At 43.2% G+C, this 5,639-nt stretch overlaps 1 pseudogene; it reads right to left on the bottom strand.

The window, feature by feature from the left end:
* Positions 1-802: 802 nt before the first annotated feature.
* Positions 803-2,341, bottom strand: LOC125513004 (tryptophan decarboxylase 1 pseudogene; annotated as a pseudogene).
* Between the last annotated feature and the right edge of the window lie 3,298 nt (positions 2,342-5,639).

The raw sequence follows: 5,639 nt of genomic DNA, 5'->3' as shown, positions 1-5,639 counted from the left end.
CGAGCGTGGAAGAGGTGACCAATACTGGAACCGACTAGCTATTGCATCTCAAAAATTTACGATGCCGAGCGTAGAAGAGGTGACCAATTCTGATTTTTTTTTTGTGATAAACATTGATGAAAATATTCATTGGACGCAAAAATTTCTGACAAAATGGCATTCGTGTAAATGCGGGCGAAGAAAACAAAATTGATGATTCGAAAAGACTATTGTTGGAAGCATCTTGGAGCATTGATTTTGTTTTTTTACCCACGTTTGCACGAATGACCTTTTATAATTTTTGCATGCAGTGGAAACTTTCATCAATATTTATCACAAAAATATTCAGATGTTTTTTAAATTTTTTACTATTTTTTATTTTACTATTGATGAGGGAGCATATGAGCTCGGGATCAAAAGACCACTTTCGTCTATCGTAATGCATTAATTGCTAAATATGGATTTTAAAACAGAATCATTTATCTCCAAATCCAGTTAACAATTTGTATTTCAGGCCATCAAAATAATATCCATTCTATTATGTTTCGATGATTGTTTTGCTTTGTTGTCACCAATTACTAGTTAGGTTCTAATAGGGTGGCTACTACGTTAATAGTGAACGACTACCATGTTAATAGTGTGTAGTTATTGGATAAGAATATGTTGATTGGCATTGTAATTTTATGCAGAGCGGGAGAGTGAGTATTCAAGTGTTACCAACAAACATGAGAAAGTATGTAAACAAAGAAGAGAAAGTATCACGCAATTACTTTGATGGAGAATGACAGTCGGTAACCTGCATGTCTTATGCATTTATGTCCACCTAATCCAAGATACTGCTGGCCGTCATCTTGATGAGGTCCCACGCGTTTCTCACATGCCTCTCCTCCTGCAAGGATGACCCCACGGCAAACCGGAGGACGAACTTGTCGCCAACCACCGTGTGTGCAAGATAAGCTTTGCCGGTCTTGTTCACATTCTCCATGAGCACACGGTTGGCCCCATCAGCATCCTCTTCCGTCATGGCACCACTCGCCTTAATTCTGAAGCACACAAGTGCGAAGTTCCTCGGTACGACCACCTCAAACCTATCGTCGGAACACACGATATCTTCAAACATCTTGGCCATGGCGACGTCTTTGCGAATGTGCTCTTGCAGCTTTGACGTGCCATAGGTGTGCATGACCATCCAGAGCTTGAGCCCACGAAAGCGGCGACCGACGCCGACCTGCATGTCCTTGAGATCGGTAACCTTGCCCGAGTCAGTAGCATCGTTGTTGAGGTACTCTGGGTTTGTCTCCAGTGAGCCACTCAGGCGGTGAGTATCGCGAACGTACAGACAGGTGCAGTCTAGGCACGTGAGGAGCCATTTATGTGGGCTCATGCTAATGGAGTCCACACGCTCGACGCCATCGAGATGGTGGCGAAACTCCGGGCAGATGCACGCACTGCCAGCATAGGCAGCATCGACATGGACCCACACATTGAACATGGTAGCAATATCAGCGATGGCGCCCACCGGGTCGACTGCATTTGAAGATGTGGTGCCCACCGTGGCACATACATATGTTGGCACAAAGCCGGTGTCTCTGTCAGCTTGCATGGTCTCAAGAAGCTTGACTGGGTCGAGTCCATAATTGGTCTCCGGCCCGGTGGGGATGGAGCGGAAGTTAGCGGGGTCGAAGCCTGCGAGACGACATACCTTGAAGAAAGTGGAGTGAGTCTGGTCGGTAGCATACACAACCAGTCGCGGCAAGTCGGACACGCCAGCCGAACCAGACCTATGCAGTGCGGCGTCACGGGCGGCGACAAGCGTGACAAGCATTGCCTCGCTCGTGGTGCCAAGGATGACGCCACCGCCGGTGCCACGGCCAGTGCTAGTGCGATTCATGAAGGTGATGGGCAGGCGTACGAGTTGTGCAAGCCAATCGAGCGCGAGGACCTCCATCTCGGTGGCCACTGGAGAGGCCTGCCATGTGAACCCGACAGTGTTCATGGCGGAGGCGATGAGATCACCGGCAATGGCAGCGGCGCTGTTGGTGGAGGGGAAGAAGGCGAAAAAGTTCGGGCTAGCCCAGTGCGTCATGCCAGGGACGACGGAGGCCCTGAGCTCCTTCATGGTGTCATCGAACGGTGCTGAGTCGATCGGCGGAGACGAGCTGAGCTCATCCTGCAGGTATCCTGGCTTCACGTCAGGGAGAACTGGCATGGACTTGATGTTGGTGTAGTAGTCAGAGATGAAGTCGACGGCCTTGTGGAGGTATGCGCGGACGTCTTCAGGGTTGAGCGGCTGGAATTCGGCCTTTCCCTCGGCCTCGGGGATGGCGGTGCAGGACGCATGTTTGGTGCCCAAGCTACCCATATCGATCTTTTAAGTTCGATGTCTAACCTGAGGTGGAAGGCCTAACTTGCTAGGAGGAGAGTTGAGTTAGGTCTAGCTGCTGGCCGAAGAGCATGAAGAGGCAGTTGAGAGCTCTAGTTGCTTGGCTAATTTGACCAGGAGATACTGGAGTTGCCACAGGTATATATAGGGATATGTACCTGGAGTTTCTTGTGAGCCAGGGATCGAGTAAGATCTCCCGAGAATGGACCCAATTAATTAACTTACGCTGGATGCATATGCAACTTTTTGTGAAGCTGCGGTGGCACCTGCTCAAAAAACTCATAGTTTACTTGTTGGGCGGCTACAAGCTCCATATAGTATACACTTGCAAGTTGCCACCAAGAATAGTATCAAAATATTGTATGTACTCCTTCCGGTCCTTTTTAGTCTGTATATAAGTTTTATCCGAAGTCAAACTATCTCTACTTTGATCAAACTTGTAGAAAAAATATCAACATTCACAATGCCAAATCAATATTTTTATATTCATTACGAAATGTAGTTTCATGTTGGTATTGTAGATGTTGATATGAAGTTTGACTTGACGCAAATTTAATACGCGAAGTAAAAAGGACCAGCGGAAGTATATGGAAATACAAAATTGATTTCTCCCTCAACTTCTTTTGCATGCAGTTGAACTACTAGGTAGGTTCTGATGTGAATATTCGAATATTCCGGTGCAGCGAGAGACAAAGTTTGCGTGCAGACCTCATCCTAATTCTACCAACAAATATTACCTCTGTAACAAACTGACTGCACATGTACTTTTCTCTTTCGAAAAGAGGTATATGACATACTCTCTCCGGTCCTTTTTAGTCTGCATATTAGTTTTGTCAAAGTCAAAGTATCTTTATTTTGACCAAACTTATAGAAAAAATATCAATATTCACAATGGCAAATCAATATTGTTAGATTCATTGTGAATGTAGTTTCATAGTATATATTTTGTCTTGTAGATGTTGATATTTTTAAATATAAGTTTGGTCAAACTCTGTGAAGTTTGACTTGACAAAAATCTAATATGCAGAGTAAAAAAGACCGGAGGGAGTACTATATTATTAGGTTCTTTGTAAGAGCAAGTGGTTTGTATGGTTCTTTACCCATCTTTGTATGGTTCTTTACCTGCGTGTACGGTACAAATTGAACCGTCTGTATGGTTCTTTACCTGCGTGTATGGTACAAATTGAACCGTTTGTATGGTTCTTTACCCATCTTTTTTTGGTCGGTTTATGATGGGCCATTAATAATTTGACAATGTATGCATGCGTTGTACTTGGTACTGAAATAACTTTGGTAATACTCCCTGATTCCAAAATAATTGAAGTTGTAGGTCTATCCTAAGTATATCATCGGAGTTTAAGTCATAAACGTGACATTGATGCTCGCATTATTTCTAAATTTATTTCAGCCATTAGACGATGTTCGTCAAGTGGGAGGAGACGTTCCCGTCGACTGCGAGACGCCGGTGGTGACTTCATAAAATCGCAAAATGCTATGCCGGCTCAGTCTCTCGGAGGTGCCTACAGGACAAGGGTGTGCGTGTGTGCCTTCATAGGGTTGATTGTATGCTTGCGTATATAAGCGATTTCGATTGTACTATGTTCAAAAATACAGTTTGCCGATGCAACCAAAAGTGTCTTAAAATTCTCATGTTTTTGTTTTCCTCACAATTTTAAAAGTTGTGGCATCCCAATATTTCTATCCATATGTTCCTATAGATTTTGTATGTGCCATGTTATTAGTTATCTTGGATTATCTTAAGTGCTATTCTTTTTCCAGCCTCCACAGAGCGAAGTCTTCATTTCAGATGGAAATTCATTATAGGCTGGGCGAGAACCCAACATTGTCTAGGTGGTAAGTGAAAGCAGCTGTAAACAAAAGGTGAATGCAGTTGTAAAAAAAAAGTGAAAGCAGTTGCCCTCCTAGTCCACCAAGAATTAAACATTGAATCTTTCTTTTTCGTGAAAGCATTTTTTTCAAAAACCTCAAATCTATTTTAACCAAGTCTGGCACATCAAACTGTTATTATTCCGTAGTGGTAGTAAACTTATATGTTTGATAGAAAAGACAACATTCGTGATTTTGTCAATCTTGCGAATCCAGATTTCGCTAAATATGGATGGGCATGCGGTGTTGTTAATGGAATTGGCATTTCAAAAATATAATTAAATATGCACATTCGTGGAAAAAAAGAAATAGGATGACCTAAGGTCTGATTTCCACTGAGGGGGCACCATACGTAGAAACTTGCAAATTCTGCTCACCTTCCATCACCTATGGAAGATACTCGATCGACCGACCCATCACGATTGACCGATTAAGTGGCCGGAGCCAGTGCAGTGACAGAGCACGAACGTACTACCGGCCTTGAATAGCCGGTGAAACGAGTTCAATCCATCAGACAAATCGGCTTAACGAGATTTGTGTTCTAACTTCTAAGTCAATGGGAAAATGGGAATCAAAGATGACTTGCCTTTCCATAGACGAGCCTAAAAGGAAACATTCCATAGGGGTTTGTATGTTGTTCCGCAAGCCCACAATGTATCGTGCAACTTCATTTCCTGATTTCTAGATTATTTTTTTACGATTTAGACAGCTGATTTGTCAAGGTTGCTTGATTTCCCTGTTTGTCAACTCAACTTTATCATTTGTTGGGGATGATATGGAGTTATAACCCTGCAGTTATGTACTTTATATTTTGCTAGAGAATTATTTAAGTGAACTCCACCCTCACTGATCGCCACCCTAGGTATCCCAAATATTGGACAAATAAGTGTTCTAAATAAGTTAGAAACTAATTTAGTATCAGCATGGACCATGGGTATAACTTTTTTTTTCATAAATAGTTTAGATTGCTTACCGCATGTGTCACGTGGTCCGTGGGTATAACTTTAACCCATTTATAAACATAATCAACGGTTACGATAACATGCTTTGTAGAGTGGTCCAATCTAGTCTATCCCCCACAAATGAGACATTTCAATTTCAAAATTACTATGCCAAATTGCCGATGCATCTTATGCCTCCAGGACATATTACCGGATCATGGATCGCAAGCTCTTTTGGGGGCAAAAAGGATCAGATCTACTATAAAAATTCACCAGAGGTACAAACCACCTCAAACGTAATAAAACTTACACCAAGGTCCATGGACCACCAAACAACCATTGTCTTTGCCAGAATGAGCCACCGACGCGCCGCTGTCACCGCCCCATACCGGGTCCGGTCTGACCTTGTCAATGACACAGACGGAAGTCTTCATTCATGTGCCCCTAAG

The sequence above is a fragment of the Triticum urartu genome, chromosome 6A, assembly GCF_056163025.1.
Source record: "Triticum urartu cultivar PI428250 chromosome 6A, HENAU_Tu73, whole genome shotgun sequence".
Classification (NCBI taxonomy): domain Eukaryota; kingdom Viridiplantae; phylum Streptophyta; class Magnoliopsida; order Poales; family Poaceae; genus Triticum; species Triticum urartu.
Note: the sequence above shows the minus strand (reverse complement) of the source record. Positions and strands in the feature narration are given on the sequence as shown.